Raw genomic sequence first — 22323 nt, forward strand, 5'->3', positions numbered from 1 at the left:
AAAATAAAACAAAGAAACAAATGGCAAGGTTTGAAAACCCAAAACAGCGTGGGTGGGAACTCAAGCTAATTACTAACATTCACCCTAGGTGCCTCTCTCATTTAGAGCTGTGATCATGTGTCTGTATGTCTTATCAGAGCAGAGATTGTTTTTGTCTTGTCAACTGTTGTATCCATAGCACAAATAGCTGTGCCTGGCCTGTTCAATAAATATTTGTCAGAGATACATTTTGATTCAGAGATGATGACTTCATCTATGATTATCCCTTTTCAAGCTGAAAGTAAATTCAGGAAATAAAGTTGGAAGTTGGAGCCCTATACAGACTCCGTCACTGCTCTGTTCACATTCTTTGAGATCCCTTTACCATTCTCATGCACCTGGACTCCTGCTGGGGTTTAACTTCCAAAAGCCAGCACCTCTGTTGGTCCAGGCTTTTTGATGGAAGATTTCCATTACTCACAGGCAGCCCATGACCGATGGATTCAGGTATAAACACCCTTACTCCCTCACCTGTGAGTGGAACAGTCCCCAAGATGTGATCTATGTTATCTATAGGACCGTTCTCTAGGACTGACTCAGTCTCAGCCTTGAAGAACTTTGCTTGATACAGAACTTTGCTTGACCTCCTTCCATTCCCGATTCCAATCCCCCCCTTTCTACTAGTTTATCCAGGGAGTATTTCCTAATAAGTCATTTTAACACGAATCCTCATCTCATATTCTACTTTGGGGGACTAGGATTAAAATAATCTCCCGAAATTTATCTTGTCCACACATCAAATTTAAAAGGTGACATGTTTGTGACAGACACTCTCCAGAGCAGACTGCAGCAAGGAAGACTTCACTGAGCCTAGATCGAATATTTTGGCCATATGAGACATTTCTGTAAAACTCCTTAAAGTTATATAGATCATTAATTTTTAGACCCAAACTAGACAGAGAAAATAGAAGGAAAACAAAATGACTATAGAGAACTCTGAAAGTACCAGTTTTGCATGTAGATGGTACTTATTATGTCAGTTTAAATTTATGTCTTCATAGACTGGAAACCAAAAAAAATCCTAGAAGAGAGCATAGGCAGTAATTTCTCTGACATCAGTCATAACATTTTTCTAGATATGTCTCCTGAGGCAAGGGAAATAAAAGCAAAAATAAACTACTGGGAACTACACCAAAACTTCTGCACAGCGCAGGAAACAACCAACAAAACTAAAAGACAACCGACGGAATGGGAGAAGATATTTGCAAATGACATATAAGATAAAGGGTTAGTAGCCACAATATATAAAGAACTTATACACCTTAACACCAAAAAACAATACTCCAATTAAAAAATTTTTTAATGGGCAGAAGACATGAACAGACATTTCTCCAAAGAAGACATACAGACAGACACATGAAAAGACGCTCAACATCATTCATTATCAGGCAAATGGAAATCAAAGCCACATGAGATATCACCTTACATCTGTCACAATGGCTAAAATCAACAACACAAGAAACAAGTGTTGGCGAGGATGTCAAGAAAAAAGAACCCTCATGTACTGTTGGTGGATATGCAAACTGGGGCAGCTACTATGGAAAATAGTATGGAGGTTTCTCAAAAATTATCAAATGATCCAGTAATCACACTACTGGGTATTTAACCAAAGAATACAAAAACACTAATTCAAAAAGCTACATGCACCCTTATGTTTATAGCAGCATTGTTTATAATAGCCAAATTATGGAAATAGCCCAAGTGTCCACTGATAGATGAATGGATAAAGAAGATGTGATACATATATATATATATATATATATATATATATATAATGAAATATTATTCAGCCATAAAATGAATGAATGAAATCTTGCCATTTGCAACAACATGGATGGATCTAGAGAAAAGTTAGTCAGAGAAAGACAAATACCACGATTTCACGCATATATGGAATTTGAGAAATGAAACAAATGAGCAAAGAGAGAGAGAAACAAACCAAGAAACAGACTCAACTATAGAGAACACACTGATGGTTACCAGAGGGGAGGTGGGTGAGGGGAATGGGTGAAATAAATAAAGGGGATTAAGATACACTTATCTTGATGAGCACTAAATAACATGCAGAATTGTTCAATTTGTATATTATAGACCTGAAACTGATAACAACATATATTAACTATACTGCAATTAAAATAAAGTTTAAAAATTTATGTCTCCATAATGACGTTCACTATACACAGTTACACCCCTTAGATGACTGCAAAGCACCATATACACAAAATTCCAATTTCTCTATGTTCCCACCAACACTTATTGTTGTCTCTTTTTTATTACAGTCACCCTACTGTGTGTAAAGTGGTATCTCACTATGGTTTTGATTTGAATTTCTCTATTGACTAATTATATTTTCTTGGTATATTTTATGTACCGGTTGGCAATTTGTATAACTTCTTTGGAGAAATGTACATTCTAATCCTTCATCCATATTTTAATTGAATTGTCTTCTTTTTATGGTATCGCAAGTGTTCTTTATGTGCTCTAGATATCAGTCTCTTATTAAATAGATGATTTTCAAATATTTTCTCCCATTCTGTGAGTTTACACTCCCTTCATGGTATCATTTATAGCAAAAAGTTTTTAATGTTGATATACTCCAATTTTATCTGTTTTTCCCTTTGGTCATTTATGTTTTTGTGTCACATCTAAGTAACCATTGCCTAATCCAAGGTCAAGAAGATTTATACCTATATGTTCTTCTAAGCCTGCTACATTTAAGTCAATAAGCCATGGTGAGTTAATTTCAACGTAAGGTATAAGAAAGGATGCAATTTCATTCTTTTCATTGTAGACAGCCAGTTGTTGCACTACCATGTGTTAAAAAAGACGATGCTTTCTCTATTGTATTGTCTGAGCACCCTTCGAAAATCAGTTGACCATAAGTACCCGGGTCTATTTCTAGACTCTGAACTCTGTTCCAAGATGGACATGTCTATAATTTTACCAGTACCACACTGTCTTGAATATTGTAGCTATGTAATAAGTTTTGGGGTTTTTTCCCCAACTTTTTATTTATATTCCAGTTAGTTAACATACAGCGTAATATTAGTATGATGTGTACAATTCTGTGATTCGTAACTTACATACAACATCCAGTATGCATCACAAGTGCCCTCCTTAATAACTATCACCTATTTAACCCATCCCCTTGCCTACCTCCCCTCCAGTAACCACCAGTTTATTCTCTATAGTTAAGAATCTGTTTCATGGTTTGCCTCTCTTTTTTCCCCCCTATGGTCATATGTTTTGTTTCTTAAATCCACATATGAGTAAAATCATATGATATTTGTCTTTCTCTGACTGACTTATTTTGCTTAGCACAATACTCTCTAGCTCCATCCGCATTGTTATATAGATATAAAACTAATGAACAAAAGGGAAAAAAACAGACTCTGAACTATGAAAACAGATTGTTATATACACATATATCTTCTTCATTCACCAGTCGATGGATATTTGGGCTCTTTCCATAATTTGGCTATTGTTGATAATGCTGCCAAAGGCATCGGGGTGCATGTGTACCTTTGAATTAGTATTTCTGTATCCTTTCAGTAACACCTAGTAGTGCAACTGCTGGATTATAGGGTAGTTATATTTTTAACTTTCTGAGGAATCTCCATACTGTTTTTCAGAGTGGCTGCACCAGTTTGCATCCCTACCAACAGTGAAAGAGGGTTCCTCTTTCTCTGCATCCTTGCCAACACCTGTTGTTTCCTGAGTTGTTAATTTTAGCCATTCTGATAGGTGTGAGGTGGTATCTCATCATGGTTTTAATTTGTACTTCCCTGATGATCAGTGATGTTGAGTATCTCTTCATGTGTCTATTAGACATCTGTATGTTTTCTTTGGAAAAATGTCTATCCGTGTCTTCTGCCCATTTTTAAATGGATTGTTTTATGGGTGTTGAGTTTTATATGTTCTTTATACATTTTGGATACTAACCTTTATCAGATTTGTCATTTGCAAATATCTTCTCTCATTTCATAGGTAGCCTTTAAGTACTGTTGATTGTTTCCTTTACTGCGCAGAACTTTTTATTTTGATGAAGTTCAAACAGTTTATTGTGCTTTCGTTTATCTTGCCTCAGGAGACATATCTAGTAAGAAGTTACTACAGCCAGTATCAAAGAGTTTACTGCCTGTTTTCTCCTCTACGATTTTGAAGGCTTCCTGTCTCACATTTAGGTCTTTAGTCCGTTGGGAATTTATTTTTGTATATAATGTAAGAAAGTAGTCCAGTTTCATTTATGGCATGTTGCTGCCCAGTTTTCCCAACACCATTTGTTGAAGAGACTATTTTTTTCCATTGGATATTCCTTCCTGCTTTGTTGAAGATTAATTGACCATATAGTTGTGGTTTATTTCTAGGTTTTCTGTTCTGTTCCACTGATCTATGTTTCCGTTTTTGTGCCAGTACCGTACTGTCTGATCACTACAGCTTTGTATTATGACTATAGGTCTGGGATTGTGATGCCTCCAGCTTTGTCTTTCTTTTTCAAGAATGCTTTGGCTATTTGGGGTCTTTTGTGGTCCCATACCAATTTTACGATTGTTTGTTCTAGCTCTGTGAAAACTGCTGGTGGTATTTTGATAGGGATTTGCATTAAATGTGTACATTGCTTTGGGTAATATGAACATTTTAACAATACTTTTTATTCCAATCCATGAACACAGAATGCTTTTTTCCCATTCCTTTGCACCATCAATTTCTTTCGTCAGAGTTTTATAGTTTTGTAGAGCGCAGATCTTTTATCTCTTTGGTTAGGTTTGTTCGTAGGTATCTTACGGTTTTGGTGCAACTGTAAATGGGATTGACCCCTTGATTTTTCTTTCTTCTGCTTCATTATTGGTGTATAAAAATGCAACAGATTTCTGTATGTTGGTTTTGTATCCTGTAACTTTACTTAATTTGTGTATAATTTCTAGCAATTTTTTGGTGGAATCTTTTGGATTTTCTATACAGAGTGTCATGTCATTTGCAAATAGTGAAAGCTTGACTACTTCCTTGCCAATTTGGATGCCTTTTATTTCTTTTTGTTGTCTGGTTCCTGTGGCTAGGACTTCCAGTACTATTCTGAACAACAGTGGTGAGAGTGAACATCCTTATCATGTTCTTGACCATGAGAAAAGCTCTGAGTATTTCCCCACTGAAGATGATATTAGCTGTGGGATTTTCATAGATAGCCTTTACTATGTTGAGGTATTATCCCTCTCAACCTACTTTGTTGTGGGCTTTTATCATGAATCGATGTTGTACTTTGTCAAATGATTTTTCTGCATCTACTGAAAGGATCATATGGTTCTTATCCTTTCTTTTTTTTTTTTTTAAATTTGTTTTTAGCGTTTTATTTATTTTTGAGACAGAGAGAGACAGAGCATGAACAGGGGAGGGTCAGCGAGAGGGAGACACAGAATCTGAAACAGGCTCCAGGCTCTGAGCTGTCAGCACAGAGCCCGACGCGGGGCTCGAACTCACGGACCGCGAGATCATGACCTGAGCCGAAGTCGGCCGCTCAACCGACTGAGCCACCCAGGCGCCCCGGTTCTTATCCTTTCTTTTATCAACATGGAGTATCAAGTTGATTGATTTGTGAAGAATGAACCACTCTTGAAGCTCAGGAATAAACCCCACCTGATTTTCTGAGTGATTCTTTTAATGTACCATTGGATTTGATTTACTAGTATTTTACTTTTTTAATGTTTGTTTATTGATTTATTTTGAGAGAGAGAACACGAGCAGGGGAGGGGCACAGAGAGAGAGAGAGAGAGAGAGAGAGAGAGAGAGAGAGAATCCCAAGTAGGTTCCGTGCTGTCAGTGCAGAGCCCAATGCAGGACTCCATCCCACAAACCATGAGATCATGACCTGAGCTGAAATAGAGAGTCGGACACTCAATTGACTGAGCCACCCAGGAACCCCAGATTTACTAGTATTTTACTGAGAATGTTTGCATCCATGCTCATCAGGGATACTGGCCTGTAATTCTCTATTTTACTGGAGTTTGTCTGGTTTTGATATCAGGGTAATGCTGGCATCATAGAACGAATTTGAAAGTTTTCCTTCCGTTTCTATTTTGGAATAGTTTGAAAAGACTAGGTATTTACTCTCCTTTGAGTGTTTGGTAGAATTTGCCTGGGAAGCCATATGTTTCTAGACTTTTGTTTGTTGGGAGATTTTTTTTTGGGGGGGGGAGATTTTTGATTATTGATTCAATTTATTTGCTGATTATCAGTTGTTGAAGTTTTCTACTTCTTCCTGTTTCAGTTTTGGTAGTTAATGTTCCCAGGAATTTATCCATTTCTTCCAGGTTGTCTAATTTGTTGGCATATAATTTTTCATAATATTCTAACTGCTTGTATTTCTGTGATTTTGGTTGCTATTTCTCCTTTCATGTTTGTGATTTTATATATTTGAGTCCTTTCTCTTTTCTGTTTGATAAGTCTGGTGAGGAGTTTATCAATTTTATTAAATTTTTTCAAAGAACCAGCTCCTGGTTTCAATGATCTGTTCTATTTTTTTAACTTTCTACATCATTTATTTCTCTTGTAATCTTTTTAAATTTTTTTTAAGAAAACTTCTGATGTTTACTTTTGAGAGAGAGACAGACAGAGCATGAGGGGGGAGGGGCAGAGAGAGAGGGAGACACAGAATACCAAGTAGGCTCCAGGCTCTGAGCTGTCAGCACAGAGTCCAATGTGGGGCTCGAATCCACAAACAGTGAGATCATGACCTGAGCTGAAGTCAGATGCTCAACCAACTGAGCCACTCAGGCACCCCTCTCCTCTAATCTTTAATATTTCCCTTCTTTTCCTAGCTTTAGGATTTCATTTTTTCTTTTTCTCGCTCCTTTAGGTGTAGGGTTAGGTTGTTTGAGATTTTTCTCGCTTCTTGAGGTAGGTATGTATTGCTAAAAACGCCCCTCTTAGGACTGTTTTTGCTACACCCCAGAGGTTTTGGACCATTGCATTTTCATATTCATCTGTTTCAATGTCTTTTTTTTTTTATTTCTTCTTTGATTTCTTGGATGACCCATTCATTCTTTAGTAGTATGTTGTTTAACCTCCAGGTATCTGTGATCTTTCCAAATCTTTTCTTGTGGTTGATTTCAACCTGAGAGTAATGGGTTTGAAGATGTCATACAGTGTCCAGAGCCTCACGCTTCAGGGAGTGTCTCTGGTGCATGCTGCGTGCACTCCACTGCTGTGTTTTGGCTGCTCTATCCTTTAGGCCAGTAGTCTGCAGAGGCTCTAATTGCCTGCAGTGGGGAGCGTTTGGACCTTGGCCAGAGTGTGGCGAGTTTTAACTCGGTGTGCTCTGGTCTGCTTGTTAAATGAGGCCTGAAGTTACTTCCACTAGAACTGAAGTTTGCAGAACTCTTTGGTTGGGAGACGTGGTGTGTGCAGAGGTTTCTGCTGGTTTTCTGGGGAAGGGGCCCACGACACTAGGACCATGGTACGCTTGCCTGAGGAGGGTGGTACCAGCAGAGCAAAGGGGGGTAGGACTTGATGTAAGCAGGTATAGCTGTGCTATTTACTGAAGGTGATTCTGTGTTTATGCTGAGGGGCGGGAGAGGGAAATGGTGCTAGCCCACTCCTTTGTCCCTGGAAAGGAGTCTCTGTGCTTGCTGCTCTCAGGAAAGCACTCCCAGAAGAGTGAATAATCTCATCGCCCCCCACCCGTGTGTCCTAGGCATTTTTCAGATCACTGTTTTCATGCTCTGTCCAGGTGGCTCGCCTGCCAGGAGCAGCGTGGTGCGCTTCGGGCTCTGTCCCAGCCCAGCCTGCTGAATTTTAAAACTCCAAACTTCAGCGACCTGGTGTGGCAGGCATCTGCACTGGTCTTCTGGGGGAGGGTCTCACCACGCTGGGACTGATGCAGGTTTGACCAAAAAGGGCGGTTGTGCCGGAGTACGGGGGCATGGGATCTGGAGCAAAGCAGGCTAAACAGCCAGTGTCCACGTTAGCCTCCCTCAGCAGGTGTCTCTGTGCCTGTGCTGAGGGGTGAAGGTGGCGGGGATGGGGCCTGCTGGCTCCTTTGTCCCTGGAGAGGCATCTCTGGAATGCCACCTCTCACAAATGCCCTCCGAGAAGAGCTATCAGTGTCTCCGCGTGCGCCTTAGGCGATCTTCAGATCACACCATCTGCCCCAGAGTTGCTTCCAGAAGTAGGGCAGTGCCCTCAGGGCTCTATTGCAGCCAAGTCTGGGGACCTTCAGAACTGCAGTCTTTAAGCTTTGTTGGTTGCAAGAACTCAACGAAAATCAGCCCTTCTCATTTTCCCAGGCAATGGCTTTGCGGAAGTGCTCTCATTGTGCGTTCCCATGTGTGCCCCACTCTCTCTCTCTCTTGCCTTTCTCTGTGACCAGGGCTCCCTCCCCTCCACAGCACGAGCAATCCATTTCTCCCCCAAACCAAGTCTCCACCTTTCCCACCTTCCTCGATGTGGCCTCTTCTCTCCTTCTAGTTGTAGAATTTGTTCTGTCAGATCTCAGATCGATTTCTTGGGTATTCAGAATGATTTGATAGTCATCTAATTGTGTTCAAGGGATGAGATGAGCCTGTCTGGTTGTGTTCAAGGGATGGGAGAGCCTAGGGTCCTCCTATACAACTGCCTTCTTAGCTCCCCTCTATGAAATTTTGAAATTGGGAAATGTGAGTCCTCCAACCTAATCTCTTCAAAACTGTTTGCCTATTTTGAGTTTCTTACATTTGCATATAAATTTTTTTTATTGACTTGACAATTTCTTCCAAAAATCAAGCTAATATCTTGAAAAAAATTGAGACTATTGGTCCATTTGGAGAGTACTGCCACTGTAATAATATGAATGTCTTCTCTTCAATGAACATGAATGTTTTTCCATTTATTTAACACTTCTTCAAATCCTTTGTGTTTTGCAGCATTCGATGTACAATTTGTACTTCTTTTGTTAAACTTAGTCCCAAGTATTTTATTCTTTCTGATGCTGTCAAAAATGGAATTATTTCCTTAATTTCATTTTCAGATAGTCATTGCTAGGATATAGAAATACAGTTGATTATTGTATACTGATCTTGTGTCCTGAAAAGTTGTTGAAGTTGTTTATTATTTCTAATAGCTTTTTAACAGATGCCTTAGCAATTTTTGTATGCAAGAACATACTTTATGCTAACAGAGGTAATTTACTTCTTCCTTTCCATTCTGGATGCTTTTCATTTATTTTTCTCACCTAATTGCCCAGGCTAGAATCTCCAATACAATGTTGAATGGAAGTGGTGAGAGCAGACTTCTTTGACTTGCCCCCAATCTTAGGAAGAAAGTATTCACTCTTTCACCTTTAAGTATGATATTAGTGGTGGGTTCCTAAAAATTGCCCTTCATTAGGTTGAGGAAGTTCACTTATATTCATAGGTTGTAGACTTTTTTTTTTATCATGAGAGGATACTTATCAATTGATTTTCTGTGGCTACTGAGATGATCATGTGGCTTTTGTCCTTTATTCTACTGATAGAATGTATTCTATAAATTGCTTTTTTTGATGTTATACAAACCTTACATTCCTGGTATGAATCTCACTTGGTCAATGTGCATAATAATTTTTATACGTTGCTAGACCTGGCTTTCTATTATTTTGTTCAAGATATTTACAAGAGATATGGGTCTGTAGTTATCTTTTTGTGTCATTTCAGTATCTTGGATACATTGGCCTAATAGAGGGTGATGGGGATTAATTCATCCTCTTCTATTTTTTTGAAAGAGTTTCTAATGAGTTGGTATTAATTCTCCTATAAATTCTTGGTAGACTTCACTAGCAAAGTTATCTGGGCTTTGAATTTTCTTTGTTGGCGGTTTTCTGATTACTTGCTATTACATTTTCTTTATTTTTTTATAGGTCTATTCAGATTTCCTATTTCTTTTTGAACCATTTCTGTTAGTTTGTATCTTTCTAGCAATTTTTCCATTTCATCTAGGCTATCTAATTTCCTGACATACGGTTGTTGGCAGTATTCCCTAATACCCTTTTAGTATATCTAGAAGGTAGGGTAATGTCTCTTCTTTCTTTCCTGACTTCGGTAATTTGGGTCTTCTACCTTTTTGTCTTGGTCAGCAGAGATAAGGGTTTGTCCATTTTGTTGATCTTTCCAAAGAACAAACCTTTGGTTTTATTGATTTTCTCTACTGTTTTCCTACACTTCATTTATTTGTGCTTAATCTTTATGCACATCATTTTTCTCTTACTGCTTTCTTTGAGTTTCAGCATTTTGGCTCTTATTTGTCTGGGTATGTGTCTCTGCAGTTAGCCTACTTAGAGATTGTTGAGCTTTTTAGATGTACAGATTGATGTTTCTCATCAAACTTTGCAGATTCTCAGCAATTATTTCTTTGAATACTTTTCTGCTTCATTTCTCTTCTCTCCTTCTTATATACCTATGATACGTGTTTGTGCACTCCTTGTGTACACATTTTTGTAAACCTCTGTTCATGTTTTCTGTTGTTCAGGATACATGGTAGCTATTGATCTATTTTCCAGTTACTGATTCTTTCTTCAGCCGGCTCAAAGTTCCTTGTTAAGTCCCAGTGGTGAATTTTCATTTTGCTTATTATACTTTTCAATTCCAGAATTTTTAGTTGATTCTTTTTTTATAATTTCTATCTCTTCATCGATATTCTTTATCTGATGAGATATTGCATCACACTTTCTTTTAATTCTTTATACATGGTCTTCTTCAGTTATTTGAACATATCTGAAATGGCTGTTTTGAAGTCTTCGCTATATACAACATTGGGCCTCTTTCAAAAGGCAGTTTCCATTGCTTGATGTTTTTTCTAGAGTATGAGTCACACTTTCCTGGTCTTTTGCATACCTCACACTTTTTTTGTTTAAAGCTGGACATTTTGACAATATGGCAATTCTGAATATTGATAGCCACAGGACTTAGTGTTATTATTTGCTTTGTCTATTTATTTGTTTAGTGACCTAGCTGAACCAACTCTGCAGTTTTTGACCTGAGGTGTACAGAATCTGGTGTCCTTGCACATCTTTTTTCTTGTGTTTATCTTTCAGCCTGGCTACCCAAGGGCTGCTTCTGAGTTTGGCATAAGCTAATTATTTGTCAAAAGTTGTACTTAATCCCTCTTAGCATGTTAGATTTTTACCTTTTACCACTGGATTTGTGTATGGCTTGGAGGCTGCTGTCACAATTCAGGGAGTTTAAATTTTTGTTTCATGTTTAACCAGGGAATAGTATAGCTTAGAGACTCCCCCTCCGTTCTCTCCCGAAAGGGTTCAGCTTTGCAACTGTACATACTTTTCCAAACTGCCAGAGATATGTGTGGCTTTATTTTCAGTGTGGCTGCCCGAGAGCCACTCCTCAGTCAGTACAGCTTAATACCCAGCTAGTGTTGAGTCAGAGGTTGTGTTTAAGCTCCCATTGCTAGTGAGGCTTCCACTATTTATTGACAGATCTGTGTGTGACTTAGGGGATGCTTTCAAGTCTGACCCGTGTCCTGCCCCAACTGCTCCCAAATGAGGATAGCTTAGTGATTGCACAACTTCCCCGTTCCTAAGGATTCACTGGGATCTGAAGAGGGCTCTTTTTGGCCGTCTCTCCTTGATCCTCTGTTACACTTCTGGCTTCTCTGACAGTGAAGTAATGAGCACCCTCTTGATTGCATTCCACCAAGATCAGAATGTTTCCTTAAAAATTTTCTTAGGCCTGGAGTGCTCTTCGCTCTGTTTCGAATAGTCTCCTCAATGCCCAGACTGCTTTATTTCTAGGGCCTGCCTCCACCTGGGAAGAACCTCTAAGCAACTAAAGAACTCAGGGCTGGCATCGTAGTCTTCTTCCCTCAGAGTGACGCTTTGCCCTACTGGTGGTAAGCGGTAGCGGTAGCGGGTGGGAGGGTGTGCTAGTGCTCTCCAGCCGTCTTGACTTGCTTCCCTCAACATGGAGACACCACTCTCTGAGCCAGCTGGGGTGGAAAATAACAAGAGTCCAGAATTCTTAGCCTGCAGAGGATGGGTAAGGAAAGCAAGCCGCTGGCCTCAGCCTCTGCAACACAGAGGTGGAGGATATGAGAAACGCTAGAGGCCTGTAACTCCCAAGCTGAAACCATAACCCCAAACTGGCAGCTGCAGGGGACAGGGGACCCCATCTTCTTGACTACACTTGTCCAGAGTAGAGCAGCACCCCAAGTAGTTTCTATAAGACAGAGCTTGGAGATTGGAAAAGGCAGTGGATCATGGCTCAAGTACCATACGCTCTCACTGTGACCAAGATGTAGGGTATTTTCTTGATGACTGTTTTACCATTTGCCATATGTCTTTAGCACAATTTCTAGAAACTTCAAATGATTATGTTTGCTTTGTTTTCATTTTCTCTAGTTTTTTTTTTTTTTTTTTTAGTTTTTATTTACATTCCACTTAGTTAACACAGCATAGTATTAGTTTCAGGTGTGCAATTTAGTGATTCAACACTTATACATGACACCTGGTACTCATCACAACAAGTGCAATCCTTAATCCTCATCACCTATTTAACACATCCACCCACCCAGCTCCCCTCTGGTAACCATCAGTTTGTTGTTGTCTCTAGTTGAGTCTGTTTCTTGGTTTGCCTTTCTCTTTTTTTCCATTATGATCATTTGTTTTGTTTCTTAAATTCCACATATGAGTGAAATCATACGGTATTTGTTTTTCTCTGACTGACTTATTTTGCTTAGCATAATACTCTCTAGCTCCATCCACATTGTTGCAAATAACAAAATTTCATTCTTTTTATTGCTAATATTCCACTGTATATATTAACCACGCCTTCTTTATCCATTCATCAGTGAATGGATATTTAGGCTCTTTCCATAATTTGGCTATTGTTGATAGTGCTGCCACAAACATTGTGGTGCACGTATCCCTTTGAATTAGTATTTTTGTATCCTTTCGGTAAATACCTAGTACTTCAATTGCTGGGTTGTAGAGTAGTTCTATTTTTAACTTTCTGAGGAAGCTCCATATTGTTTTTCCAGAGTGGCTGTACCAGTCTGCATCCCTACCAATAGTGTAAGAGGGTACCCCATTCTCTGCATCCTTGCCAACACCCGTTGTTTCCTGTGTTAATTTTAGCCATTCTGACTACTGTGAGGTGATATTGTACTTTTGATTTGTATTTCCCTGATGATAAGTGATGTTGAGCATCTTTTCATGTCTCTATTGGTCTTCTTTGGACAAATGTCTATTCATGTCTTCTGCCCCTTTTTTAAACTGGATTATTTGTTTTTGGGGTGTTGAGTTTTAGAAGTTCTTTATGTATTTTAGATACTAACCCTTTATCAGATATGTCATTTGCAAATATCTTCTCCCATTCGGTAGGTTGCCTTTTAGTTTTGCTGATTGTTTCCTTCGTTGTGCAGAAGTTATTTATTTTGATGAAGTCCCAATAGTTTCTTTTTGCTTTTGTTTCCCTTGCCTCAGGCAACATACCTAGAAAGAAGTTGCTACGGCCAATGCATTGTCTCCAGTTCAATTATTGTTAGATAAGGAGAAAATGTGCCACATTCCACACTCCGCCTTTCCACAAGTCACTATTTTTGGTCCTTAAACTCTTAACACAATTTACTCTATTAAATCTTTCTATGTGCTTGTAATTGATTGTCCTAGCATGTAAAACACCTGTAATTATCATGACTTCATTATGTTATTTTTTAGCATCATAGAAGCTAAACACTTCAATACCCCTGGAGATTCTCAGGATCCTTTCGACGGAAAAGTAGGAATGGGTTGTAAAGGCAGACACCTTTTTGGTCTGTTAGTTTTGCACCAGATCTGTAAAGAATCAGAGAATTTCTAAAGAGAAGAAACTTCTCTTGCCCTTCCACAGCCAATTTGAGCATTGCAACACAGACTGACGAATTCACACGAACACAGTCACAAACACAGTCATTCTGGTAATTTTACTGGCTCACAGAACATGGTTCTAACATTCTCTCTTTCCTCCATAATTGCAGTAATCCTTGAATAGAAACAAAGGCCCAGAAAGTTACGCAAAGAGTTTCTGCAGTAAGGTCTTACAGTACCTTAATTTAAGTTACGGCCCAATGTGTATTATTTTCTCTTTATACAACTTTAGACATACAAGCAATAGCATTTGTAACTTACACCTGAGAATCACAAATGATGCAATAATTTCTGATTAATATAATTTTGGCTTTGGGGCTAAGCCAGTTGAGGGTATTATTGTCTGCTAGGGAAACTCAAGATACAAAATAGGCCCTGGTATTTCACAAACAAAATACACATTTTGTTTCTCTTTGTTTTCCCTCACTTACCTTTATTTTGCACTTGTATTTGTAAGTTGAAGTAAAAATATATTGGCCAAAATTTTCCTTGATACCAAATTTAAGGAGAATTATTGATGCAAGTAGAGGCAAAAGGCGAATTCTGTTACAAAGAAATTTACTTAAAGTTGTTATTATATAGCATTATTGTGACAACAATCATACAATACCTTGATACTCAAATAAATACATATATTGACTGTTTTAACTTAGTTCTCTACTGTGAAATAATTTGTTTTACATTATTGAAAGTATTATCCTAGCATTTTCTGTTTATGGCATAATAATAGTATAAAAGCTTTTACTATACTTCTCTTTAACCATGGAGAATATTTCAGTCTTTCAGAAAGAAAATGAACCAATGACCTAAAGAGATATGTAGAGAAATGGGGCTAATCTTATAATTAGACCTTTCTCCTCTTGTTACAATCACTCAAAATTATTCCCACTGTAAGAAGAGGCAAAGTGCATTTCATTTCCTCCAGGCCTGAAGAGCTTCAATTTGTTCATTATTTTCTTTTTAAGTATGGGGTTACTGATCAATTGATACACTGTATTAGAATCCTAATATTTCAATGTGCTTTTGTGCTCTACCAATCAAGAAAGGTTTTCTTGTAAAATCTTCATACTTCAGGGTTCTATTTTCAGTAGGAATTAGATGTTTCTTTGGGGAAAACTGTATCTTTTCTATCAATGCAGTGTATATTTTTCTCCTTTCTAACCATAATACAACAGTAAGGGTGACTTTCACAAAATGTCCTTCTACCATTTCTTGTTCACACAGTTAACATCAGTCATTAACATGGCATTTTGATGGCCAGTTTAGTAATAATATATTGTGAGATTATAACAAATGAGTAAGTAAAATGTATGACAACAATAACACAAAGGCTAAAAGTAAGGAAATGAAAGTCTACTGTTGTAAGTTTTTTTTTTTTTAATTTTTTTTTCAACGTTTATTTATTTTTGGGACAGAGAGAGACAGAGCATGAACAGGGGAGGGGCAGAGAAAGAGGGAGACACAGAATCGGAAACAGGCTCCAGGCTCTGAGCCATCAGCCCAGAGCCCGACGCGGGGCTCGAACTCACGGACCGCGAGATCGTGACCTGGCTGAAGTCGGACGCTTAACCGACTGCGCCACCCAGGCGCCCCTGTAAGTTTTTTTAATACTACATAAGAAGTGGCATGTCATTTGAAGATGTAATTTGATTAAAATTGTGCACTGCAAATCTTCAAGTAAGCACTTTAAAAATATAGGTATAGTTAATGAGCCAATGAAGGAAATACGAATACTCAATCGAAAACAAAACAGAAAAAAGTAGAAAGGGTGGAAAAAAGTAGATGGGACACGTAGAAAACAAATAGAAAGCACATTAATCATCACATTAAATTTAAATGGCATAACGCTTTAAACAAAATGCATTATAATATATGATATAAAAGCAAAACCCGATTTTATGCTGTTGACACAACAAACCTTGATTAAATAAAAAAGGTTAATATTATTATTAGAAGTAATAATAGTAATAGTAAATAGTAAAAAAAGGTTAATATTATATTAGAAGTAGAATGAAGGGAAAAATATACCATGCTAATACCAGTCAAAAGAAAGTTGGGGAAAACTATAATAGTATCAGACAAAATGTATTTCAGAGCCAAGAATATTACCAAGGGTAAAAAGAGCTACTTACTGATATAAAGGGGTCAATTTTTAAAAAGGACAAAGTAACCTTAAATGTGTATACACTGATTAAAATATCTCTAAGATAAATGAAGCAAAAACTCTGAGAACTAAAACAAGAAACAGAACAGACCACAATTATAGTTGGAGATTATAAGATCCCTCTATTAACAACTGAGAGCATAAGGTGATAGTAAATCAGTAATTATAAAAATAAAGATATAAACAAGTTATGAAACTAATTAACTTTTTGGGCAATTATATGACACTCCATTTTTTAAAAATGGAAATAAATCATATTAAGTATGTTCTCTGACCAAGACAAAATTAAATTAGAACACAATAACAGAAAGAAATTGAGAAAATCAGCAAATATTTATAAATTAAACATTCTACCACTAAATAACCCATGGCCCAAATAAGAAATCACAAAATAAATCAGTACAAATAAATTTCATTCATTTTGAACTAAATGAAAAGCAAAACAAAATAAGCTAAAATTTGTAGTAAGCAGCTAAAATAGTGCTTATATGAAAATGTAGAGCAGTAAAGCCTCCATTTGAAGAGAGTGTTAAAACCAATGATTTAATCTTCCACACTGGGAAATTAGAAAAAGATCAAATTAAATAGAAAACAAACAGAAAGAAACACAGAAGAATGGAACATTTGGATGGCAGGCTCATCTAACTAGCTTTATTGACATTTAAAAAACAGCTAACACAACGGCAGAATTCACATTCTTCTCAAGTGCACAACAGACATTCATCAACCTAGACCACATTCTGGGCCATAAAACAAGGTTCAATAGATTTAAATGAATTCAAGTCACACACAGTATGTTCTCTGACCACAGTGGAATTGAATTAGAAATCAATAACATAAAGATATCTAGAAAATCTTCTAAATATTTGGAAAACAAATAAAAATCTTCTAAATAGTCTCTGGGACAAAGTCACAAAGGAAAAATTTTAAAAGTACTTTGAAGTGAATGAAAATGAAAACAATGTCCATCAAAAGTTGTGGCATTTTGGGGCACCTGGGTGGTTCAGTCGGTTAAGCGTCCGACTTTGGCTCAGGTCATGATCTCACGGTTCATGGGATCGAGCCCCGCATTGGGCTCTGTGCTGACAGCTCAGAGCCTGGAGCCTGTTTCAGATTCTGTGTCTCCCTCTCTCTCTGCCCCTCCCCCACTCCCACTCTGTCTCCCTCTGTCTCAAAAATAAATAAACATTAAAAAATTGATTAAAAAAAAAGGTTGTGGCATTTTGCTAAAGCAATATATTGGGGAAATTCATAGTTCTAAATGCATCTAGTAGAAATGAAGAAAGGTTTCAAACCAAGGTTCTCAAATCCACATTAAGAAACTAAAAATACACCTTAAATCAATACAATGTTATATGTCAATTGTAGCTCAATAAAACTGGGGGCTCAGGGAAACTAGAGTGAAAAAAAGAATAAATTAAACCCAAAGTAAGCAGAAGAAAGGAAATTATAATGATAACTGTGGACTTAAATATACAACAGAAAATACTATAGGAAAACAAAACAAAACAATGAAATGAAATGAAAGGCTAGTGTTTTGAGAAAATCAATAAAATCAACAAACCTCTGGCCAGACTGATCGAGAAAAAAAAGGAAAGATACATATTACCATATATCAGAAGAAAGGTGTCATAAGTACAGATTCCACAAATATTAAAAAGATAAAGAATATTGTAAACAACTTTATAACAAGAAATTTGACAACCTAAGTAAAATTATCAAATTCTTTGAAGATTAAAATTAACAAAAATCACCTAATAAGAAATAGATAATTAGGACAGTTCCATATCTATTGAATACATTTAATTAGTAGTAAAAAATCTTTTCATAATGAAAACTCCAGTCCCAGATGACTATTTTGGTGAATTTGAACAAAATTTTAGGAAAAAACCATACCAATTATATCTAAAGTTCTATACAAACTTCTTCAGAAAACTGAGAAGAATAGTTCCAAACTCATTATAGAAGGCCTGAGTTACGGGGGACGGGGCACCTGGGTGGCTCAGTCGGTTGAGCGTCTGACTTTGGCTCAGGTCATGATCTTGTGGTTTGTGAGTTCAAGCCCTGCATCAGCCTCTGTGCAGACAGCTCAGAGCCTGGAGCCTGCTTCAGATTCTGTGTCTCCCTCTCTCTCTGCCCCTCCCCCACTTACACTCTGTCTCCTTCAAAAAGAAATAAACATTAAAAAAACTAAAAAAAAAGGAGGCCTGCGTTACCTTGACACCAAAATCAGATGATAATTTTTCAAAAAACTTTTCAGATAAATATACTTCATAAATATAAATGCCCCCCCCCAAAAAAAACTAAGTAAAATTTTAAGGACTAGAATCCAACAGTATGTAAAAGGATAAAATCTCATGACCAAAGGGCATGTATTTTAAAAATGCAAGATTGATTTAACATTTGAAAATCAATCAATGAAATTCACCTACTAACAAACCCAAGAAGAAAAGCTACATTATCATCTTAGTAGACCTTGGCCATGCATTTGAAAAAAAAATGAACATCCTTTCCAGTTAAGAAATTCTCAGCAAATTAGAAATAGAGGGAAGCTTCTTAAACTGATAAAAAGAGAGCTATGAAAAGCCTACAACTAATATATTACATAGTGGTGGTTGTACCAGCTAATACAATAATACTAGAAAAAAAAATAAAAGGAATTTTGATTGGAAGATACAACCAAAAGTCAATTGAAACATACAACAATTTCAAAATTGAAATAAAAATACCATTTACCGTATAATCAAAAACATGACATACTTCAGGATAAGTAATAAAAACTGTGCAAGGCCTATTAACTGAAAATGGCAAAATTCACTCAGAGAAACTAAAGATCCAAATAAATGGAGTGATAATGTTTATGAGTCAGAAGACTAAATGTTCTTAAACTGTCATTTATTCTCAAATCAATTTATAAGTTCCATGTGACCTCAGCTGAAATTACAACAGTCACTTTTTGTAGAAATTAATAAACTTATTCTAATATTCACATGGAAATGCAAAGGAATTCTAATTACCAAAATGAATTTGAAAAAGAAACATAGTTTGAGAACTGGTTGTACTTAAATTCAAGGTTTATTTTAAAGTTGTGTAATCAACACAGTGTGTTACTGGTGTTAAGATATACTAATTTATCAATAGACCAGAAGAGAGAACCTTAAAATAGATGATACATTTTATGGCCAACTGATTTTCAAAGGCACAAAGACAATTCAGTAAAAGAAAAACAGTCTATTTTGCAAATGGTGCGTAAACAAGTGCATTTCCATCAACAGCAAAGAAAGAATTTAAACTCATATTTCACATCACATATAAAATTTAATTAAAAATGGATCACAGACCTGTGCATAAAACCTAGAATTATAAAATTTCCAGAAGAAAACAGGAAAAAAACAAGTATGACCTTAGGTTAGACACATATTTCTTAGCTATGACATGAAAAGCACAACTCAAAAACAATGATCAATTGAATGTCTTCAATACTAAAAACTTGCGTTCTTCAAAAGGTATTGTTAAGAGAATTCAAAGAGGAACAACAGATTGGGAGAAAAAAAACACTTCCAAAGCACACATCTAATAAAGGACTTATTTTTGCTATATATGAAGAACCCCTAAAACAACAATTAAAAAAACCGAAACAATCCAATGAAAAAGGGGGCAAAATTTTTTTAAAGATGTCAGCAAAAAAGATTTGGGGATAAGAAGTAAACATGTGAGAAGATGTTCAACATCATTAGTCTAAGAAATGCAAATTAAAACAACAGTGGGATACTGATAAACATTTATTACAATGGCTAAAATTAAAAAGACTAACCATACCAATTTGGCATGGATGTGGAGGAGCCGAAATTCTCATATAGAGCTGGTAGGAATATGAAAAGGTACAAACTAGAGAGAGGAAGATGGCAGCAGAGTAAGTGTGCCCTAGGCTTGCATCATCCCTAGATAATCCCTAGTTATCACTAGATAACTGTCAAATCATCCTAAATTCTCCAGAAATCAACCAAAAGACTGATAGAACAAACCCCACAACTAAAAGGAAAGAAGAGGCCACATCGAAGAAGGTAGGAAGTGTGGGGACGTGATTTAGAGGAGAAATGGATCACAGGTGCTGTGGAGAGGAGGGAGCCGTGGTCAAGGAGAAGGGCAAGAGAGAGAGGAACACATAGGGGAAGGCACAAGGGTAATGTTTCCCCAAAGCCAATGGCTTGGAAATTGAGAGGAGCTGAATGTTGTGATTTCTTGCAACCCACAGGGCTTAAATTACCAGTTTAAATGCTCTGGAGGCAAGGCTGGGATAAAGCCCTGAGGGCACTGCCCTGCTCCTGAAGAGAAGGCATGCAAACAACCCAAGGGCAGAAAGCATGGTAATAGCCATCTGAAGAGTGCAAGGGGCACAAGTGGGGAGATTATTCACTCTTCTTGGAACATGTCCCTGAGAGGCAACATTCCCAGAGATTCCTCTCTAAGAACAAAGGAGCTGTTCTGCACCATTACCTCCCCTTCCCCTGAGCATAAACAGAGCCAGCTGTGGGAAGCAGCACAGCACCAATACTGGCTGCCTAACTTGCATATACCAAGCCCTATCCCCCCACACTCCAGCGGGAGTGCCCTTCTCAGACACGCTTGCCTCAGTCCCAGGGCAGTGGGCCCCTCCCACAAAAGACCAGCACAACCCACCCCCCTGCCCACCCCACACACTCCATGTCTCCTGACCAGAGAGTTCCACTGGGCCTCAGTTCTGGAGGAGATTTCACAAGCACAGCAGAACACACTTAGCTAAAATTCACCACATTCCGGCCAGGGACTAAACACTGCCCACAGCAGGCAAGGAGAGTCTCTGCAGACCACTGTCCTGAAAGACAGAACAGCCAGAACACAACAATAGAGTGTACGTGGCACAAACCAGAGGCACTCCCTGAAGCACCAGGCCCTGACATGACCTCTTCTTCATAAGGCTGTTACTTTCAGGAGCAGGAAACATAAGTGGATTTTCCAACACAGAGATAAAGGCAGAGACAGACAAAATGGGAAGAGAAAGGAATTTATCCCAAATGAAAGAACAAGGTAAGGTCATGGCCAGAGATCTAAGTGAAACAGATATAAGTAACATGCGTGATGGAGAATTAAAAGCAGCAATTCTAAGGATACTCACTGGGCTTGAGGAAAAAAAATACAAGACATCAGTGAGACCCTTACCAAAGAGATAAGAGTCAAAAAAGAAGCAATCAGAGATGAAGAGTGCAATAAATGAGATTAGAAACACACTTTATACAATGAAGAGCAGTTTGTAAGAAGCAAAGGAACTAATTAGTGACTAGAAGACAAAATAATGGAAAATAATGAAGCTGAACAAAAAAAAAAAAAAGAGAGAAGAAAAAATATACACAACGAAAATAGACTTAGGGAACTCAGTGACTCCATCAAAGGTAACAACATTCAAATTCTAGGAGTTCCAGAAGAAGAAGAGAGAAAAGGGTGAAGAAAATTTATTTGAAGAAATAATAGCTAGAAACTTCCCTAATCTGAGGAAGGAAACAGATATCCAGATCCAGGAGGCACAGAGAATTCCAATCAAAATCAATAAAAGCAGACCCACACCATAGTGAAAAAGAAAAATTCTTAAAAGGAGCAAGGCAAAAGAAGTCTTTAACTTACAAGAGAAAACCCATTAGGCTAGCTGGAGATTTCTCAACAGAAATTTGGCAAGGCAGAAGGGAGTGGCACGATATATTCAACGTGGGGAACGGGAAGAAGCTGCAGCCAAGGGCACTCTATCTATCAAGGTTTTCATTCAGAATAGGAGGAGAGATAGTTTCCCAGACAAACAAAAACTGAAGGAATTCATGATCGCTAAACCAGCCCTGCAAGAAATATTAAAGGGGACTCTTCGAGTGGAGAGACAAAAAGTGACAAAGACTGGAAAGGGTCAGAGAAAATCTACAGAGACAGTGCTAAAACAAGTAATAGAATGGAACTAAATACATACATATCAATAATTTGAATGTAAGTGGAATAAATGCTCCAATCAAAAGATACAGAGTGTTAGAATGGATTAAAAAAAAAACAATACCCATCTATATGCTGCCTACAGGAGACTCATTTTAAACCTAAAGACACCCACAGATTGAAAATGAGGGGATAGAGAAATATTTACCATGCAAATGGGTGTCAAAAGAAAGCTGGAGTACCAATACTTATTATCAGACAGAACAGATTTTAAAACAAAGAGTGTAGGGGTACCTGGGTGGCTTGG

This window comes from Lynx rufus, unplaced genomic scaffold (assembly GCF_022079265.1).
Source record: "Lynx rufus isolate CCGP_SWC_20201006 ecotype Redwood Valley unplaced genomic scaffold, mLynRuf1.p SCAF_19, whole genome shotgun sequence".
In the NCBI taxonomy this organism is placed as follows: Eukaryota; Metazoa; Chordata; class Mammalia; order Carnivora; family Felidae; genus Lynx; species Lynx rufus.